General features: G+C 40.5%; 1 protein-coding gene across 2 annotated transcripts in view; it reads left to right on the forward strand.

The window, feature by feature from the left end:
* The window catches only part of ARHGEF12 (Rho guanine nucleotide exchange factor 12), a 3,716,336-nt gene that overhangs the window by 1,932,858 nt on the left and 1,760,737 nt on the right, over positions 1 to 22,741 (forward strand). The gene's annotated exons all lie outside the window — the stretch shown is intronic.

The following is a 22,741-nucleotide window of genomic DNA, read 5'->3' on the forward strand; positions in this document are numbered from 1 at the left end:
AAATCTAAGCTTCACTTTGTAGTACTTACAAATTATATACTGAACGGAGTCTGCATGTCCTCCCTGCGTTCATGTGGGTTTCCTCGCACATTACAAAGCCATGCATCTGGAGTGTTTCTCCCCGGGCCTCTGCTGAAAATTGGCTTACTTCCAAGTCGGACTTTCCCGATAAACAAACAAAAAAATGTATCTTTTTGCTCAGTGACTGTAGAACCCTGCCACTCTCACTAGGTGCAGTCAATGCCCATTTATTTCACCTTATTTTGGGTAAGGACATTGAGGTGAAGTTTGCAGCTGTCACACTTTGGGTCGTTATATTTGTTTTACTCACACACATCCACCTTCTTTGCACAGTAACTAGTCACTGTGGGTAATGCTTAGATTTCGATGTTCTCGATTGTGACATATGTCTTTAGCCCCCCCCAAATAACTGTGTGTACGCTGTGGACTTTAGATGCCCTCTGAAGAGGGCTGCCAGGTAGTGCCATAGATTTGATCCTCCAACTGAGGAAGAGATCTGGCAGTTAGATGTCTAAGGCTTCTCCACTGTTCTTCAGTTGTCTTTTATCTTGGCTGTTATTTTGAGCACAAGCTGGTGGTGTCATAGATGGCAGCAGTGTTTTAAATACTGTGTTTGGGATGTACAGCATTAGGGTTATGCTGTTTAGATTAGTTGGCTAAAACTAAAGGGTAAGATATGTGTGTGTGTATATAAATGTGTATGTGTGTGTTTGTGTATATATATATATATATATATATTTTTTTTTATTATTATTTCTTTATTGCTTATTTATTATTTATTTGTTAACAGGGAAAGTCTGACTTGGAACGAAGCCAATTTTCAGAGGAGGCCCAGGGGCAACACTCCAGATGCATGTCTTTGTAACGTGGGAGGAAACTGGAGCACCCAGAGGAAACCAACATGAACACAAGGAGGACATGCAGACTCCACACAGAAGGCACCACAGCTAGGAATCAAACCGGAGAACCTCTTGCTGTGAGGCGGCAACCCTACCCTTGCGCTATTGTACCATCCAAAATAAATATATATATATATATATATATGTACACACACACACACAATACATACATTATTAGTGTGTGTATATATAAAATATATATATATATATATATATATGCATGTTTGTGTATGTATACATATAGTTGTATGTATGTTGCACAACGTCATTACTGATCACTGTGAGAGTGTCTTTTTAAGATGTCTCTGTTAAATTTTAAGTTGCAGCATGAGTTCAAATACACAAGTAGAAAAGAAAAACTGTAACTGTTTCCAGTGTTATTGTGCTCTGGTGTGTCTGTGTGTGTCTGTGTGTGTCTGTGTGTGTCTGTGTGTGTCTGTGTGTGTCTGTGTGTGTCTGTGTGTGTCTGTGTGTGTCTGTGTGTGTCTGTGTGTGTGTAATGTGTATTATTTTTCAACAGATCTGATGTCTTTTCCGTCCATTCCTCAGTGTATGGATTTCTGAGCTGACCTCAGATCTGACTTCAGCCATTTTCCAGACTAACGATGTGTAGCTCAGGCTCCTCCTCTTACCCATAATCCTATGCCAATTACAACCATACCTCAGATCTCATTTACCTCTCTGTGTCAGATGTGGACTTCAAAGCTGAGGCTTGAGATAAAAACCTTTTTGTCTCGGGTAATAGTACTTCAGTACTGTTCCCTTTTATCTTTTTTGCCATGTATTTCATGTCTCTCTCTCCCTACAAAACAAAAAAGAGAGAGAGAGAAGTTAGTTAGTTCTCTTTATCTAGGGTTACCACCTGTCCCACTTTGCGAGGGACAGTTTCTCTTTGGGCAGTTGTGTCCTTACACAAAATATTAAAAATGGCAAATGTCTTGAGATTGTAGGACATAATTATGCCCCATATGTTATGTGATAGTTGCATAAAATAATTATTTCTGTATGTAAAATACCTAAATGATACAATAAACAGAATAAGCAACTAAACCGCTACAAGAATAAGCTTTTATTTAGGCAAAAAAGTGAAGTTCTATCCTTTGTACTGACCGTGGGTATGTCAGCCTGTAAAATCCGATGTGTGTTCCGAAAATGTCCCACTTTGGCCATTTGAAAAGGTGGCAACCCTATCTTTATCAGCTGTGTGTCCTTTTCTGTTATTCCTGCCAGTTTTTTGCCTGGATCCACATATTGCCATTGTTGGTATGCTACTATTGTCAGCCTCCACTCTATAGGGTATTCTCTCTGTCATTGTTGGTATATTTTTTCTCTGTAATTTCTATTTCTTTGATTTTTTGCTGTGTGTGTTGTTATGGTTGTTTTCTCTTTTGACATGCCAGATAAATCAACAGGGTACAAGAAATGTCAGTTGTGGCCATAAGATGCCCACTCCACACTTGTATTTATTGTTTAGGGGTTAGCCACTTATGTGAGGATTATGACATTTGCACTGCCTTTGAACATGGAGCAGTGGCTGAGCTTGGGAACAAACTGCTCCTCAAAAGTCTCATTCCTCCACTTACTTTGTCATATGCCTCTGAAGCATCCCTGTCTGGAAAGAATCCTTTGGGTAAGCATAAAGAGGGCAAGGAAGATAAGCAAAAAGAAGTGGCTGAAGAAACTGTGAAGCAATTCTCTGCCTGCGGTCCTTCCTCAGCTCCCACTTTGAATCTGGCAGCTAAGGTGTCTAAGGTTTCGAATAAGTCTGTTCCATTGAATCCATCTTCTGCCTCTTCCAGGACTCCCTCTCTCAGGGAAATTAAACTTTCTGTGGAGCCAGTATCTTCCAGGCTACAGTCCTTGTTCTTACAGGAGACACCAGTCATGAGAGTTTCTAGACCCCCCCCCCTTCCTTGTCTTTGGCCTTCAGGTCTGCCAGAAGTTTGTCAACAGTCTGATGTGGGCAGAAAGATGAGAAAATTCCCCAGGAGTCAGATTTAGCTGGGAGTTCTGTCTGCTTAGTTTCCCATCAGACCCATGAGCTTTGGGCCATCTTCCATCCCTGTTGCTACTCCTATTCTGATCAGTCCCCTGGTTTTGGAAACCTCATTTCAGAGACTCCTAGGATTGTGCATGTTGGATCTGAAGTTGTGGGCTCCGACTTCAGCATTTTCTCTGATCCAGATGACTCTGATCTTGTTAGAGCTGGAAGGATCTCGAAGCTGAAATTTTTGGCGGTGAATCGGGAGGGGTTGGCCCTGAGATTTTTCAGAGCTGTTTCTTCGACTTGAAGCTTTAGTGCTACAGAACTTGCCTCTGACGTAAGTCTTGAGGAAGGGTTGTGGGTATAGTCTTGGACATTCTGGCTCTGACTGGGGTAGTTTTGGGTTCTCCTTTGGCATCTGCCTTTAATGTTGTAGAGGCAGTCCCCTTTAAGACTAAAGAAGTGACATTCTTGCCCCCCCTTCTGCTCCACCTCCACAACTGTTGGCTCTGGGTCCTTATCCTACTCACTATGTCCCACTGGGGCTGCCAGCACACAGTAGCTTTGAGTCGGTCCTTGTTCAGGACCTGTCAGACTTTCAAGTCTTTTCTAACCCCCCCGTGCAGGGGTCTTGCATGGAAGATACAGATCTCAATAAAGGGGAGGGGTCCCCCAAATCACTTCTTGAGGACATCTCCTCTATAGAAATTTTCGAATTATTGAGACAGGTGATTAGTCTTCCGAAACCCCTTCTCAGGAGGAATGTTTTCCTTCAAAACTTTTGGCACTGGCTGAACTACTACCTGGGTGGTTCTCCCAGCTGATGAGATGATTGACCTCAATTCTCTTTTGGCATGAAAGGAGCCAGATGTGGTACAACAGATTCTGAAGAAACCTGATAAATACTTAGTAGCCCCTAATGACTGTGTTCAGTTGAGCAAGGGCCTGGCTGTGGTGGTAATGGCAGCTTCTAAAAAGGATGTTGCTGAGGAGAGCTCATCTGTTTACCCTCCTAACAGAGAATATAGGGCCCTGGACAGATATGGGAAGCATGTTTATGCTTCAGCAACCTTTGCCTTAAGATCACTGAATTACTTAGCACATATGATGAGGTTTCAGAGGGACTTGGGAAAGGATCTTTGAAAATTCCTCTCTGGGTCCATGTCTGCAGAAGACAGACTGTGGATTCGCATCTGGCTACCCCTACCATCCCTTTCCAGTGCCTCCATCCGTTTGATTTCTTAATGCGCTGGGGGTGTTTCTAGAGTTACAGGTACAGGCATTGTACGGAGGCATGCCAGGATGCACCTGTGTAATTTTGTGGAAGTCTTGAAGACATCCTTCATCAATGCTGCCTTTGATGGAGCGACCCTCAAGGACACATTCTCCAGGAGTGAGAGAGATTAGAGAACTCCTCCTACCATAGGGATACAGTTTTCAACCCCTCAAAGGACCTTTTCTAGGAACCAGAAATAGGGTAAGGAAATGTGGTTCCATAAGTCTAAAGGTTTGTCGTAAGACTCTTCTGAAGGTAGATTACCCCCCGAGGTAGATTGGGGTACGTCAACGGTAGATGTCACCCTTGTAGGGAGGTGGGGTCAGCAGAACCAAGTCGTTAGGGCTCCATTTACCAGAAAGCTTTATCAGTGCTCCTGAAGGGTTTCCTTACCTCTGTATTATGGAGGCTCTGTGTCTGTCTGTCTCGCTCTGTCTGTCTGTCTCTCGCTCTGTCTGTCTCTGTCTGTGGAGTGCTCATCTCTTAACCTAGAAGCCTGGATGTCCATCACATATGATGTCTGGGTGCAGTCAGTAATCACCAGAGGCTATCGTATCCCCTTTCTTTACACACCCCTGACACAGAAGAAACCCTGCAAGTTCACCCCACCAAAGAAGAGCAGGAGAATTGAAAATAGAAAACAAAGGTTCGGAAATTACTCTGGGTTTTTTTTAGTGCCAAAGAAGAATGGGGACCTTGGGCCAATCCTGGACCTAAGCTTATCTAAAACTTTTTGTCAAGCACTCAAGTTCTGAATAGTCATGGTACAGTCCATTCTCTTGCTGCTAAGAAATGATGACTGGATGTGCTCAGTCGATCTGCAGGACACTTACTATTACATCAAAGTAGACAGATTATCCAAAAGGTTCCAACATTTTCAGCTTGATTCCAGTCTTTTCCAGTTCAGAGCCCTGCCCTTTAGTCTCACGACAGCCCTCTGGGTGTTCTCCAAATGCATGGCAGTGGTGGCAGCTCTTCTCAGACTGCAAGGGATCCAGGTGTTTCCCTATCTGGGCAACTGGCTCCTCACTGCTCCCTGCAAACATCTACTAGTCCATGCCAGGGTTTTCCTCTTCCAACTTTGCTCCAAACTAGGCATTACAGTACATTACAAGTCACAACTTTCTCCGACGCAAGTCCTGGAGTTCATAGATACACACTTAGACACTACTTCCTAGGTAGCAAAACTACCAAAAGTCTGGTTGTTTACACTGTAGAATCAAGCCTTACAGCTGCTTTCCTTTCACACACCCTCCAGCTGGGCTGTTGCTATAGTTTCTAGGTTCAACACCAGCAGCTGTCACTCTTGTTCTCCTGGCAAGATTCTGTATGACAGTTTTGCAATGGACGCTGGATGTCCAGTGGTCAATCGGGCACCAACCCATGAACTCCCCACTTCATCTTACCAAATTTGCAGAGACCATGTAATTTGGTGGATTCAGTCATTCGAGGTTTCTCAATGCTGTCACTTTGTTTCCTGTTTGCCTACATCCACAGTGACCATGGATGCTTCTCAGTTGGGGTGGAGGGTCATTATATGGAGAAAATGTGGTCTCCCTCAGAGGTCACTTTTCACATCAGTGTCTCAGACGTGAGGGTAGTCCTCCTAATATGGCAGGCCTTCCAGGATGTCCTCCTCCTATAGATGATATCCATTCAGATGGACAGTATGTCAGTGGTCTGGTACGTCAACAAATAGTAGGGAATGTGCTCCTATCCCTTGTGAAGAGAAGTGATGAGTGTGGCAGTAGGTGATCTCTTCTGGTTGCTTTCTAACAACAATGAGATACTGGGGAGATCCAGTGTATTAGTGGACCAGGTTGAGCAGGTCTGTCCTACTACCTCATGAGTGGTCCATCAACCCAACAGTGGCAAAGAGATTTTTGCCAGTGGGGCCAACCATGCTGCAGTCTCTTCTGTTCTGCCAATTCAAAATGCAGCAGGTTCTTTGCCCTGATCCCTATAGAGGAGGGGGAGTCACTGAGGGGATGCTGTGATCCATGAGTGGTACTCTGGTCTTCTTTCCTGGTACCCACTATCCCACTAATTCCAAAATATCTACAAAAAGCTTGTCAACAGAAGAGCATTGTCATTCATTGCCCCATTCTGGCCTTGTCAGATGATGTTCCCTTTCCTTTGGTCTCATCTGATGCACTCTCCTTGGGTACTATATCCCGATCATCTGGCTCACCCATCAGGGATGCCTCACTTGGACATTCGTGCCCTCAAGTTGACCATAAGGTTTCTCCACTTCCAGTGATGGGTAGGCAGTCTAAGCTTCTGAAGTAGTGCCTCCTATCAGAAAGATTCATCTAGGAAGATCTTCAGAAGTAAAATGTTTTCTATTTGGGCTTTCTGTGAGACATTTGGACCTTTTTGTCCACCCTTTTTTCTGCAGTATTAGAATTTCTCAATTCAGTTTTTCATGATGGTGCCAGGTCACTCTGCAGTCGAGGTACAGTTAGCTGCAATTTCTGTTTTTCACATTGGGAAAAATCACACCTCTCTGGCCTCTCAAGTTGTGTATAGCCTTCCTCAAGGGTACCTTCTTCCTCGACCACCTGTCAAAGACCCCCCTCTCCCCCGTGGGATCTTACTGTTGTGTTGCAAATGCTAACTCAACCTCCATTTGAACAAGCAGCCAGAGTGAATCTAAAGTTTCTGTCATGGAGAACCATCTCGTGGTGGCTAGTACATCTGCTGGAAGAGTATCTGAACTTCAGGCCTTAACTTGTTAACTTCTGTATATAATTTTTCATAAAGGCAGGGTTTCTTTGCCCACCAATCTCTCCTTTCTACATAAAGTTGCATCAGAGGCAGCACTCAGTCAGTACAGTCATGTACCAGTCTTCCTTAATTTCTATAATAAAGGAGAATACATGGCTTCATTTATTTGGCTGTACATGGTTTGGATTTTACCTCCACAGAACAAATCCCGTCAGGAAGTATGACCCATTATTTGTCTCCTTTTCCAAAGCAGGATAGGCCAAGGCTATGTTTAAAGTTAAATTGGCAAGATGGTTAGTAACTGCATCTCTCATTTTTATTAGACCAAAGGCTTGGATTTACCAAAAGCACATTCAGCAAGATCAGTCTACACTTCTTCCTTTTTGTCTAGAACATAAATTTATAATATTTGTGCTGCTGCTACCTGGTCAAATGTTCATACATTTATTGCTCACTATAAACTGGATATTTTTTCCAAGAGTAAAGTGGCTTTCAGTTCAGTCATACTCCAAACTATCCTTCCACAAAGACCATCTTGGGATTCAAGTAGCTGGAGACCGTGTCCCATCATTTGAAGAATAGATGGAAAGTACAACATCAGATACAAAGGTTATGTGCTCACCATAACAATGCATCTGTGTTCTCTTTCTATCCTTCCTCAACCTCCTGCCCCCTTCCATGTCATGGAAGATGTTCAGTTAGACTTTTGGTAGGTCTTTTGGATGCGTAAAATGTTGTTCTCCCTAGTACAGCACCAGAGTAGACTATATGATTTCCTTTCCCCCTCTATAGAATATGTATTGTAGGCAAACTCAATCTAAGGTACGTTTGGTTTTGGCATAGGATTATGGGTAAGGGGGAGGTGTTTAAGCTACAGATACCAAGTCAGAAAATGTCTGAAGCCTGATCCAAGGCCATATTTTGAAACCTGTTTTTTTTGTTTGTTTTTCATTCATTCCAGCAATTTACTGACATTTGTTTATTGAAAAAGTCCAACTGGGTAATAACCATTTTCAGTGGAGATCTGGGGAGAAAAGCTCCACAGAGTTAGATGATGTCAAATAAAACAGTAGTAAAGATGTAATTAAAAAAGCATATTTACATGCAATTTGAGAGTGGAGTACATAGGATAAAAAAAGCATTAGTGATGTAATAATAAAAAATGGCAAGTATTTCTATCCATGTATACAGAATTATTAGACATGCTAGGGGAAAAAAAAGGTAGTCTTTCCTAAGAATGGTGTGAGGGCAGGTGTTGAAAGGTACAGACAAGATAGCATGATGAGCAATTAATATGAATGTGAAGTATTTGTTGTAGACTACAGTTGAGGTGCAAACATTTCTCAGTTCTTGCCTTCCTTTAAACCTCAGTCTTCCTGTTGAGCATTATTCTGCATGCATTATTCCCACAAATTTCATTTATTTCTGTGAAATTTTCTTCTTCTGATTACTAAAACTCAGAAAAAACGTCTGGTAGAAGAAAAAGGAAGCTGCAAACTGTAGATGCGTTAAGCTGCCTTTTTAATGCACACTTTTCGTCCGGGCACAGTCCAGACTTCTTCAGACACAAAAACACACTAAATGTAAAAAAACACACTAAAATACTCATGTAGGAACATCACATGACTAGTTGTGCCCTATCTTAGTTGTGCTTAACTAATTAGACAATTAAATGATTAAATACCAAAAGAAACCCCACCCTTCATTTGTCTCACTTACTGTTGAAATACAGAATGTCACTGAACATCTATCACTGTCAACTCTAAGAATATATATACAAAAATATGCAAAGATAAAATATACACTGTGAGATATAGTCACCAGTAAATCATAAGAAGCAAATGATAAACAATGACATTAAAAGCAAACAGAACATATGAACTGGCTGTGCCCAAACGAAGTGTGTGAATTAGAAATGCAGCTTAACTCATCTATCTGTATGTATCTTATGTATTTTCTATCTGTTCTTCAAATGATGGGACAGTCTCTCCAGCTACTTGATGTTTTTGTTGAGTTTTAGTAAATTTTCTTCTTCCCTTTTTTAAAAATCCCTCCCCATTTCTTTTCATCTCTGTAAACATTATTCAAAACTTCCATTGTGATGGGTTTAGATTTTCATTTCTCTTTTATAGTAATTGCTTTTTGTTGCCTCCAGTAGCATTTATTAATTTGTTGAAGCTTTTCTCCTCAGGTCCCCACTGAAAATAGGCTATAACTACTCAGTTGGACTAACCCGGTTAACAAATGTGAAATAAATAAAATAAACTGTATCCATGCAGTCCAGATCCTGCAGCACAACTCAAAAAGAATGTTGTTGTGACTTTCAGCTTTTCCCGGTTAGAGGTCGCCACAGCGGAACTCCGGTCCGCCAATGATTGGCAGTTGATTTTTACGTATCAAGTTGCCAGCCCTGATGCACAACCTTCAACGAAGGTACGCCCATTCACGCATGTCTCCATGCAGAAGATGCTCTATAATTTCTTTAATTGCAATCATTTAGTCCGCCAGCATGTCTGTCAAAGTAATCTAGGGAACTTTTTTGGTGTCTACCTGTGGAAAACTCATTTGACCTCTAGTTGGAGTATAAAAATAGCAATACACACACTTACATACAAAAATCCTAAACCTTTTAGACTTTTTGTATAATTGGGAGCCTTGGAGGTTTCTTCCAGTTACCCTGTTGAAAAATTGCCTTTCCATTCTCTTTACACGGTCTTTTCGAAGCTTCTCTGATTCTTAGTTACTGTCCAATGTTTTATATATCGTACTAATTATCCTTTTTTAACATCAGCTTCTTTTCTAGACTTAACTACCAGAGCTGATCTTTCACTTAGCACACTTTTTTTTTGTCAATTCTATGTTATCAATCCCTGATAGGGAAGCCAGTCTCTAATCTGCAGTCCAAGCTACTTGTTGACACCATCCCTTCTGTCCAGAGTTTGCAACCAGTACTTTGGTTCTCTTGCTAATTTTCTCCAGTAAATTCCACTCCCAATCTAGCCTGTTGTCTGTACCCTTACTGTCCAATATCCCTAGTGAAAAAAATCTCCTTTCTCCATTCCCATTCTAACTGTTCTTAGAATACTATTTGCTACTATATGAATGTAGTATTCTGTATGGTTGTTTCTATTCTGTTTAAGGACATGCATCCAAAATCTTAGTCTCTTTTTCTCTCTTGAATTCTTCACTGTTTCATCGCTCTCTTTTTCCTACTTTTATTAATAACTTTATTTTTAAGTATTTCAGCCTTAATTGCATAGCTTTAAGGTACACCTTCAAATCAGGTAACCATAAACCACCTTGTTCATTGCATTGACGTATCCTGCTTAACTCTTGCTCTTTTCCTCTCTCAGATAAATGTCTCCAGCTCTTTATTAATTCTCATCCACATCTTTTCTTTCGGTTAATAAAAATATGATTAAATTTTGTAAGACTACATGGGCCAGAAATTTTTTGGTACTTTTCCGTTATTGGGGCAACACTACAAATGCGGTAGCTGGCACTTGTAATTGTCGCACAGCTACTACAGGGGGGATTGACAGGAGTTGCATCATTTTCCTGTGTTTTGTGATTTTTTTTTAATTACACCGCAATTATTAAGTGGTTGAAAATGCGCACACGTAAGCTAAGAAGGTAACCGGGAGGATTCCGAGCGTCAGCACATTGATGGTGTTGGCCCGATGGAGGTGCATCACTTTTCTGTTTTTTTTTTTGTTTGTTTGTTTTTTTTAAATAGGAACTGCTATCCCCACGTCCCTCTGCATTTTAAAGTAGCTACAGGAAGCTGTAGACAGGATTCCGCTTGCCCAAGTACTTAATCTAACTTGAAGTCCTGGTTAATTTGATAAAGAGATTCTGCAGCACAAAGTTAAAAAGCAGAGCAAGTACTGATTTTAAAATGATGATTCACTTTGGACATAACTTAGATTTCTTGTCTAGGTACTTAATCTAACTTGAAGTCCTGGTTACGGTACAAAGTCATAAACATTGTGTCGCTAACATTCCAGCTGCTTATTACAGATGTTGCCCCAATAATGATAAAGTACCATTTTTTCAAAGCTTGTATCTTGCTATCAGTGTCCATAATCAAGTGCTTCCAGATTCTTAACTGTTTGCACTAGGTTCTGTTTAGTTTCTTCCCACATATTCTTAGCTGTCGTAACAGAATTCTTGTTGATCTGTATATCAAAGTACTACATCCTGTGTCCCAGTGTGTAGAGGTACTGCTTAAGCAATTAATACATGGATGCATAGTTTATTATTTTAGCTTTTGTTTTATTTTCATTTATTTTATATTGTAAGAAGACTTTAATCTCAGAATGTTCAACAGCACCAACATGCTGTTAGACTAATTCTGTAAATATTTCCATTTGGGACTTTTCTTGGTTTCCCCATTTCTCTGTTTTGTACATGTTTTCATAACATTTTCAAAATTATTTCTATCATCTGTGTATGATCTCATGCAATTTTTCTTGTCATGGGCTCTTTAAGTATGGCTACAGTGATTCAGTACAACAGCATAAGGTAAAAAAGTTTTTTGTGCTCTAGAGTTGTCAAAAAGGAGTTGCTAAACAGCAAACTTTGTATATTGTCCACATACTCCTTATTTTTCCTTTAGCAATCTGTTGCTTCTTTTGTTTCTGAGAGTTCCCTTCTGCAATACTTCAATCTTTGTCAGCCCGTCTAAATAAGACGGGTATACAGTTACTGCAAAAGTCAGAAATTTCTTAGCCCAAATCCCCATATGCAAACTTTCATCAGCATTACTTCTTAATTATCCAAGTGGTCACCTTCAGCTCAAAGTTTTCAGACAGATACCTACCTTGTTGGGAACTCTTCCTTTTTCTTTATAACTGTGTATAGAAATTCTTGAGTGTCAGAAAAGGTAAATGTGACTGAGGGCATCAGGTACCATATAAAAACTTCCACTCAGGTTGATTTTCTTAGGGGTAAACACAATGTTAAATGGGTCTATATTAGAAGCACGAAAAGGCTTCTGAGTGAATTTAAATGAATATGTCATCGGGCAAGGAGACAGTTGGCCATCTTCACGGAGTTGCCCTTTTCTTCCCTATAGTGCAATCTCAAGTTGGTATATTTAGTTAGGGGGCTGTGGGGGGCAGAGCCCCCCACCTGTTTATGGTGTTAAATTATTTTTTTTTAGTGAATGGCTGCGTATGTTTTTTTGCTTAGGGAAAAATTTGATTACATGGCCGTTCGCTATTTTCAGGTTTTGTGCATTATGTGTTGACTTTTATGTAGTCGCACATATGCACTTTTGATGTTATAATATATAGACCTTGTTAAATCATGTAGTACCTCTCAGTCATTCTCCCATAAGACGATTAGAAGTAGGCTTAATTCCCGTTGGACTTTGAGAACAGATTAATTCTGGACTTGACATATGTAGGCATGGCATCCTCCTCTTCATCCATGGACTTCCCCCTCCCCCAGGTAAAAAAAGAAAAACTTCAAGAGAGACGATTGATGATTACCAGATGTCCTCCTCTCTCATCTGGTTTGAGAGAGCCTGCTCCACCAAGGTGCTTTTGCAGCCCCAGAACCTGTCCATCTGTTTTTTTTTTGTTCCATATACTTCCCTCCCTGTTAGAGGCCATTGTGGCTTAGGTTACTTGCAAGTCCAACAAGACTAAACATTCGATTAAGTCAGCTAGGAAGGGAGAACCTAGTATGGTCTTGTCTACAGGTGAGAGGGGTATTCACCTAATGTTAGTCAGAGAGTACTTCAGTGGCTGTCTTGTAGAGGTCAGGCCTATGACTTCCAGTCTGAAAACCATATATCTGGACACTCCTAGGAAGCTTTCTCAAAAAACTAAACATTTTTATCCACATTCTACCCCTTCTATTTGGGAAGCCAGTGAGGAAATCTATTTTAATTTTGTTAAACTTTATTTAAATCAGTTCAGTCCTTTGAGTCTTCTAGGCCTGCAACTTCTTCCTCCACTTTCCACTCATTTAAAGAGGAAGAGTTCTCTGATTCTGACCGGGGCGGGGGGGTTAGAGTATGCTTCTCAAATTCCTTTTTCCACGTGATATGAATCTGATGCAGATGACATTTGTTTTGCAGTTCCCCTTTTGAAGAAATTTCCTTTTGGGGACATTATTGCTAAAATGAAAAATGTTTAAGTTGAGTGGGTAGAGAGGTTTCTAACTTACAGAAAAGATACTATAACATTTTGAATGTGGATACTCCTAAGCCTGTTACTTTACCTCTAGTTATGGGACTGTGGAAAATGCATTTTCAACTATTTTCATAACCTCTTGATTCCAGGCTTCTGGCCTCTTAATAATTCAGGCAGGATTTATAAAGTTCATGATGTGCATATGTACCTATATGAAAATCCCTCCACAGAACCTGCTGTCATTTCTTTTTATCTTGACGAAAGTAACAAGGACCTCCCAGTGATGAGAACAAGCAAGGTTTTGAAAGGTATGGCAAAATGGTGTGTACTTTTGCCACCTTAGCTTTTAGAAACATTAATTGACAAACTCACATGACCAAGTTTTTTCTATGTAGTTTGAATAATATGCGACAAACTTTGGCAAATATCAGTTCTGATGAGAAGTATAATCTTATAGACTTGTTTAATTCTGCCTATCGGGTAGCTAAGCATGCTACCAAATTTGGCTTCAGTGCTTGCTGCCTCTAGAGCAGCTGTAAATAGTACTTTTATGCGAAGGCAGGCTTCATGAAGATTTATTTATTTATTTTATTTTACATTTGTTGACCGGGATAGTCCGACTGGATACATGTCCTTTTTCAGCGGAGGCCCGGGGAGAAAAGCTCCACAGCAATAACAATATACACATAGTTTTACAAAATACATATTTGAGAGTGGAGAGACAGATGCAGAGACAAAAAAGGCTCCACAGACAAAACAATATGCAAGTAGGTTTACAGATCTATGGAAGAGATGTAGAGACAGCTGTTAATTCACATTATTTAGTTTTCATTGGATGAGATATGATTAACAACTAGGCAAATAAGGGTCTACACAGTTATACTAAGATACAGTAAAGCAGCAATAGATTTTAATACACTCTGGTACAACATCGCAGCCATTATAACATATCAAGGATGGGTGAAGGATCAAAGAATACTGCAGCAGAACCAGGAGGATTAGTGGTCAGCTAAATAGTGATTGGATACAAGGCGCCAGGAGGCCCAGATTAGTACTAGTGAGGTAGGATAAGTGGTCGCTCAGGAAGAAACTAATCAGATTTTACACATGAACATAGCCATTGTGCCTTTAAGAATTGAGTTAGATTTTGTTTGAATTGAGAAGGGGAGGTGGAAAGTCTAAGGTTGTTAGGGGGGGGAGTTCCAAATCTTACCTATAGAGTTGGCGAAGAGAGCATCACCTCCCCTGTTATAAGATTTGATGGTTTGTATCAAATGTTTGTTAGAGGAACGAAGACTGCTTAGGTTAGAGTAGGGGGTCAATAGGTTATTGAGTGAGGGAGTTTTATCAGGTTCCTTAATGATTTTAAATGCTTCAGTGAGTTGGTTCAGTTTGAGGAGATTGGGTAATTCTAACCAGCCAAGTGTTTTTAGGTTAAGGCAATGATGTGTTCTATAAGGAAGTCCAGTTATAAATCTGGCAATATGATTATAGGTCATAGAGAGTTTATTGATGTCGGATTTGTGAAGAGAATAAAATACAGGAGAGGCATACAGTAGAGTGGAGAGGAGGTGTGTACGTGCAATGGTTAGTTTAGCGTTGGGGGTTAGAAAGTTCTTAATTCTATACAAGGATCCAAGTTTCTTATTTACGGTCTTAATTGTCTGGCTGATGTGCAGGTTAAATCTAAGCTTGTCGTCAATGGTGACCCCTAGTAGTTTAGTACTGGTGTCAGGCTCAATAATGGTACCATTATTAGATTGGACGGAGAAGGTAGTATTGTTGGGATTTGAAGTGGAGGCAGAGGTAGGAAAGAATAGTAGTAGCTTAGTTTTTTTTTGGATTTAGGATGAGATTCCTCACGGAGAGCCATTTTTCTATCGTAGTAAAGCAGTGTTGGGTTGTAACTTGTAAATCGGAGAGAGAGATATCTGAGCAAATAAGGGTGGAATCATCCGCGTATTGGATGCAGGTAGCTTTAGGGATAACTGTGTGAAGTTCATTAATAAACACGGAAAAGAGAAGAGGACCTAGTATGGATCCTTGGGGGACTCCTGTGGTGTTGGGTAGCAGGTGAGAGAGCTTGTTTTGCCATTGGACTGCTTGTTGCCTACCAGAGAGATAAGCAGAGAACCAATTGAGAGATGAATAGTCAAAGTCTAAGGTTTCTAGCGTATGGAGTAGTAGCTGATGATTGACCATGTCAAAGGCTTTTGACAGGTCGAGAAAAAGGGCAGACGATATTTTTTTGTTGTTACTGTTATTGCAGTCCCCCTCTAAGGATATAAAAACTCAGATGTTCTTCATAGTCAGTGTTGCCGTACAGTTTCTTGGATCTCCCTGCCATGCAAAAGGCCACAGTTGGCCAGATTTCCAGAAACTTCATAAATCCATAGCCGACAGACATCCAAAGGCCAACATCTAGACATCAGGGTATAAGAAGGGCATCCATTGGCACCATCTTCAGTTCATTCTAGCTGTGTAGTCGGATGTGTTTTATATGTGCTCAGAATGCTTGAAGGCCATCGGATAGCTAATTTTTCCAGAGAAAAGTACCTCATTGAAGAAATTTCTGTACAAATTTAATGTTGAAAAAGGTCAATAATTGCTTGAAGTATGGGAAGCAAATCCTGCTTAAAGATTTTCACTTGTTTTGTCTGTTCTGCATGGGGCCTCAGCATGATGTTTCAAATTGTCCCGACTGTGAAAAATTCCACGTGAAAACTTTAAACCTGGGGACAAGGTACTAGACTGTCATATGGAGGAGTCCTCTTTAGCTTCCATGGTAGTGTCACAATCTAATTCTACTGCAGGGCCTCTGCAGACTCTGGTGTCAGCTAGTGTCATTCAAAAGACAAAAAAGGAAGAAGACCGAGACATTAATGAAAAAGCTAAAACTATAGGTCTTAAGTTGACCAACAGCTAGGTGAGGCACCTTTGCAGTCCCTAGATCCAGTGACCCCTAGGCCTGAACCAGTTTACCTATGAATGCCAACATGGGACACATCTGTTGAGTGTGAGGTCACTTTGCAGGCCAAATTCTTCTGATGTCTGCAGTCTGGCTCTTAAGGGAGATGCCCTGTCTTCCTCGACTACTGAAGCTACAGTTGAATTGGCCTTCTAATCTTCCCCTTAAAATGAGCACCCAAACTGAAGTTAACCACTTTTTCTTTGCTACTGCCTCTGACTACTTCTCAGACAGAAGCCCAATACCTCTTTAAAACAGTACGGAAGCTTATGGCCTTTATAAAATTTAAAGAGCCCCTCCTCATTCTTCCACCTCCTGAGGCCTCCCCATCCAAAAGGAGCAGGGAAGTAGTTTTTCAGGGAGAGGAAGATTATTTTTTCTGAGTATGAGGAAGAATTGTCATACTTTGGCCGCTTGCCAGCTCAAACTTGCACAGACTCTGACTTTGGCACCCACTCTTCCACCTTCCTTCCTGAGGACCTTTTCTTTGGGGAGATTGTGCGTAAAATGGAGGAGGGTTTCAGTTGGGAAAGATAAGCAGCTCTCTCATGCTAATACCCACTACTTGGGACTACTAAGCTTACCTTCACTCAGACCACTATCTATTCCTCTTGTACACATTGTATTGGATGATGTCTTTGAAGTCATTGCTTTACACCCTGATTCTCTACTCCCCCACTCCTAGGAAGCCAGACAGGTTTTACAGATTCTTGAATTCTCACAAGTACCTCTACAAAATCCAGAAAGCTGACCTTTCTGTAGTCGCCACTGAATCTGCAGAAGATGTACCTGAGGGACCAATCGGGCATCCCCTGCCTATTGACAGGGGAAAGTGTATTGGCCAGATTTAGGAAAAAAGCTTATACCTGTGCCACCCTGGCAATGAGAACTTTGAATTGTCAATTCCATATGCTAAAGTACCTTGAATTGCTTCAAGAAAAATGCTAGATGAGGTAGACTTTATTACTGATAGAACTTTATCTAAGAACTGTATCTAAGGAAATCCAGGAGATAGGGAAAAGAAGATTTACAAGTCTCCAGGCATTCCCTAAAATGTGGCTGTGATGCCTTAGATGCTTATTACAGAGTAGCTGCCACAGGTTCTGTCACTTGCAGGCATGCATGGCTCAGGATCCATCCCCTATCAGATAAAGGGTGAACTACAAGGTGCTCCATTAGACAAGGAATTTCTTTTTGGTTTTCCAGGTGAACAAGTTGTTGAAAAACTGGATAAAAAAGGAATGCAAATTAAAAATGTGAAATAATTTTACGTGTCTCCCACCTCAAGGTACAGTAGGAATTATTCTTCTAAATGTTGGACTTTTATGCTTAGACAAGACAAGGGGAGGCCTCCTCATTACAAAAGAGCAAGTCCCTCTAGGAAGTGGCGACCAGAACACCCATACAGAGAAGGGGGCTCCAAAGAGTCCACCTAGCACAGAGAGCAACTATGTTGTACCCCACCTCCTTACCCCTTCCTGCCAGAAGCTTGGAAGGGGGTTGAAATTACTTTCTTCCTAAACCAATAGAAGTTTATCATCAGGGACCATTGTGTCCTCCGTATCACAGAGAAAGGGTACTGTATTCATTTCAGAGAAATACCACCCATCTTGGGCATTCCAAAGCCACCAAAAGAGCAAGAAAGCCTCTTACCACCTATCTTCAGGGGGAGATCCTTCTCACCAAGGATCCATCCAGCTTGTCCTTCCAGAACAAGTGAAAATGTTCAATTCAGTGATATTTCTTGATCCAAGAAAAGAGGGCACCTGGAGGCCCATCTTGAACTTCTCAAAGCTAAATAAGTTGCATCTCATTCTAGTCCTAAAAGACACTTACCTCCATGTCTCCATAGCAGATAGTCATAGAAAGTACCAACAATTTGTAGCAAGGAGTTCCCACTTACATGGTAAAGTTCTGTGCTTTACCATTTGGTCTATTTATTGCTCCCAGAGTTTTCACAAAATGTGTAGCTCCTCTGATAGCACATTGCAGAACTCTAGGGGTTCATATTTATCCCTACTTTCATGGTGTCTCATATAACTGTGTCATTCAGGGAATATCCATATCAGAGGCCTTAGATGCCTTATAGGTCACCATAGACTCTTTTCAGAAGATAGGTCTAACCTTAAATCTTCAACATCCCAAACTCTTCAAACAATGATCCTCTTCTGGGAACCCTCATAGATTCAGTTCAGCAGAACCTGTCCTTCCCCAAGATAAGATTGCTTTTTTGACAAGCTGTCTGACTGTTTTGCTTCCAAAGCAGCTAATCAGTGTAAGAGAATTCTTGAGATACTGAGGTATGTGGCATTCTGCATTCCCATGATCCCATTTGCAAAGTTACACATAAGGAAACTCTAATGGTTCCAAAAAGTGTTTGGGAACCGCATTCCCAGCCCTTACTCTCTCTGCTTCCATGTCTGAAAAAAGGAATGCTTATGGTAGAGGAGCATCATACAGAGGAACACGGGCAAATTTCACTTTACCAGAAGAAGACAAGACCATCACTACAGACTGTTCAAACATACCTTGTGCAGCCCACTTAGGTTCAAGGTATTTGGTCCCCATAGCAGAGGAAGTTGCATATAAGTCAGAAGAGTTGCTGTCTACTTGGCCATAAAAGCTTTTCAACAAAACACAAGTCCAGGGATCCTGCAAATCTAGGCAGACAATGTCACAGTGATGTGTTATATAAACAAAAAAGGGAGAACTTTGGCTTACCCATCTGTACATGTCAAGAAGACCCAAGAATTAGTACTGCAACATTGATCTACTTGAACATCTACAGTTAGGGTAAGTGGGACCCAACTCTACTTCATCATATATCCCTTTAGACAAAGATTCACTATTTAATACTTCTGCTGAAATTTTCAAAAAGCTTGAAGAAAGATGAAAACTTTTGTAGAGAGTTAAAACCGCTTTTCTTACATCCAGTTTTAAAGTTTCAAATGAACTATCCTACTAATCCAGAATCCTTTTTTTCATAAGCTTTACAAATCTGGTCAGCAGAATTTTGGACTCAGTTTAAAAGAAAATGACAAGGCGACTCCAAAAAAAGACTTAATGGATTTCATTGATCTAAACGCACAAAAACAAAAAAAAAATACTTCTGACTATTCTTAGCAGTAATACTATTCCCTTCCCCACTCTGGCGTTACTCAGAAAATTGCAGAGATCCTTTCTCTTTACCTTCATTTTCTGCATGGCAAACTCTTAACTATGGATACTTGGGAACTAGAGGTTGTAGAATGTGGTACAGACTCCAATGGACATCCTTCTCCTCTCTGTCAGAAATCCCTTGGACTGCAAAGGATCAGCTAAACCTCACTCCTCTAATCTTTTTAGACTTACTGCTTCAGGAGAGCATAGAGCCAATGGTTACAGATGAACCGGGAAAAGGATTTTGTTCTACTTTTTCCTGGTACCCTGGAAAGTGTTCATTTGGATGATCGGTCAGGTTTATCCAGGCTAAACAATTTTACGCAGATTCCAAAATTCAGATTTTTTGGTACTTCAGACTGTATTCCCTTCCTGTTTCCTCTCCAGCCTTTTGGTAATCTAAACCTAAAAGATGCTTATCTGCATGACATTCACAAGAATCACAGATCCTTTTTAATATTCTGTGTTGCATTGTGAGTTTATTTTTTTGCCCATTGGATTTTCAGAGAATCTTTACCAAATGCCTTGCTCCAGACTTCAAATCATATGCATTTTTCCTTATCTTGACAATTCCCTTGGGTCACCCTCAATCAGGAAGCTATAAAATACTTTCATGACTTGCTCAATTCTGGTGTAGAAATGCACTTCAGTAAAGGTACATGTTTTGGTCATATCAGTTTATTTTCCACTAGATCCCCCCTTAACTTCTCTCTCTCTCTTTTTTTTTTTCAAGTTAAGGCACTTTTAAAGGAATTTTACGTATTAGGTCACCTGCTGATCTTTTTGTAACATGATAGTTTTTAAGAAATTTTCTCTTACCATCTCTAGATGGCTTTCCTTTTCCATTCAGTTCTGCTTTTCCAGACATGCCAGAAATCATAAGAAGAATGTTCAGGCTTATTTTACTAGGGCATTTGCAATATTTAGGGCTTTTTAGAAGGGTGAGGACTGTAGATCCATTTTGAGAGAAGCTATTTGGTGGTCTGTTTGCACACTGACCAAACGTTACAAACTGGATGATTTTTTTTTTTTTTTTTTTGCTGAGTCAGAGATAGTGTTGTTAGGGCTGCCCTGTAGGGCATTCTGGAATCTGGTTCAGCTCCACCCACCTTCTCTATTTGAGTTTTGGCAATCATTCCATCTTTAAGGATTACTGTAGCAATGACCCTAGCATCATGCTTTTGTGTAGTTAACCTTGCCATAACAGCAGATGTTCAAATAGATTGCTGTTGCTTTACAAATACCCTCCCTCCATCCTTCTGTATATTTCCCTCACTGGGGTAGAGTATCCATTTTCACAAGACTTGACTTAGATCTATGGGATTCAGTCTCCAATTTTAGGGGCAAGAAGTCTCGGATTGCTAGCTTGTCCATCCATGCTAAGGGCATATTTATACATGTAAGGAAGCTGCCTTAGCTTTGTAGATTGGCCAGATGCAGTGGGTCCTTGGCAGGATACATCCCATCTGTAAGAGTTATTTCAGCAGTGATCTATTTGAACATTTACTGTTAGGATAAGTTAACTACATAACTGTACTTACTTTCCCATATTCTTTTAGTCTTATTTCTGCCATATTTTTATGGTCCTTTTTCATTTTATGCCCCTCACTAGCTGTCCTGCTTGAGATCACTGCTACTGAAAGTCTTAGTCCTAATGGACTACATGAAAGGAGACATTATGTATCTCTTTGAATGTGTCACAGACATGCATGTGCCTTGCATTGAGCAGCACCATACCTTCACCAAGAATGATGCCACAGTATGAACAGAAAATGATTGATTTTTAATACTTGGCTTAGTTTCTGGTGTCATTACAAGGGAATCCAATAACTTAGCATAGGAGGACACGGTTAATGAACCACATTGCTGTGCCAAGGACAGTCTGCACATTACCATCACCCCCTGCAACTTTTGAATATTGGCTAAAACTTTATCAACCCCCCGTAGAGCCTTTTTCAGGCAATGTCAAAATAGCAAAACAACTTTAAAGTAACTTTAAGGTGTTACTGCTCAGTGCTAGGAGCCTAAACAAGAAACTCCACAGCCTGCAAGCACTCCTAATGCTGGAGAATGTAGACACGTGCTGTTACAGAGACTTGGTTTAAAGCCACAGAAAGTACTGCAGTAGTAGAAGGCTACAGTGCCTTTCACATGTTTAGACCAACAGCAGCAGAGACAGGGGCTAAAGGTGGAGATATCTCTATCCACATCTGCAACAAATACAACTGTAGGTTAAATAGGATAATACAGTGGAGTTAAGTCACATCCAAGTCTCCATAGACATGATTCCTTACCATGTCTTGGTCAGCTACAGGTCACTGTCTATGACCCATGAAATTCACAGTTCTTACCTAGACCAACTAGAGGTAGACTCTATCCAACTAAATTCCCTGTTCATGGGAATTACCCCTCTATAGACAGAAAGCATGCACTAGTTCTGACTTGCAGGCACAGAGTCTTCTGGAGTTTCTAAATGCAAATAACCCTGGACCAGATAGTGTGCACTCAAACCAGAGGATTAAACATATTGGACCGAGTACTTTCTATGACTATGTGAGTTATTGCCATCTGTGCCAGGGAGAGTGTGGCGGTGTGTGTGTGTAACATGTACCAGCGTGGTTGGCTGGAGTTCTGTGAATTATCTTCTGTCATTTGACTATCACACTGACTTGTACAGATTTATAGATAATTTTCTGTCATTTGCCTATCACACTGGCTTGTACAGATTCTTGTGTTGGAAATGTTGACAGTGTTACTGTAACTGGTAAAATGTTCGTCTAAACAACAAATTTCATTAATTTCAAATACTGCAACAGATCTTGGAAAAGCACGGAGTCTGTACTTTACCAGAGTCATGTTATGAAATGTGATGTCATTCTGTAGCCAGCACTGAGGGGATGGAACTCACAGATCAGTTTTGTTTTCTTTGAAATCTGATATAAAAATTTGTGACTGTTGTCACAGTCAAGTTCAGTTGTAATCAGTGTAAGTGGGAAGATCATCATGTTGCCTTGTGGAAGTAAGCATATCCGTATTTAATCTTGCCTTGCTGTATTAATCCAATTAGCTAGGGAACAGTTCTTCTTTAGACAGTCAGGAAATACAGTGAGCTTAGCAAAGTGTTTTTTTGCATTGCTTGAATCTGTCCAGCTGTGTTATTTTTTATTTCTCCTGTCTAATGTTTATTTCATTTAGATATTTAATATTCTTATGTTTTCTATTTTATTATTTATTAAATACTTTATACCTTTCATTCTGGCTGGTCTTTTAGAGATTACCATTAACCTCTTAAGTGTACTTGTGCTTATTTTAGTGACACCTTGGCCACTCCAAAAAGCCTTGCCGCTTAGGTTACACACTACCATTTATAGTAGCATTGATTTTACTCAATGTAATTGGATACCCTTTTAAGAGCCTGATAGTGACTGTTGGCAGTATTGTTAATTTATTGTCTGGGCATAAGGGGGGGACAGCTAGTAAATCTGTGCCAGCCTTTCCCAGGAAAGTGTGAGTGTGCGCATGTGAGAGCGTGCATATGTATGTGAAAATCAAGTACCCAGGTGT

Source organism: Protopterus annectens, chromosome 8.part0 (genome assembly GCF_019279795.1).
Source record: "Protopterus annectens isolate FY-2018-M chromosome 8.part0, PAN1.0, whole genome shotgun sequence".
NCBI lineage: Eukaryota > Metazoa > Chordata > Ceratodontiformes > Protopteridae > Protopterus > Protopterus annectens.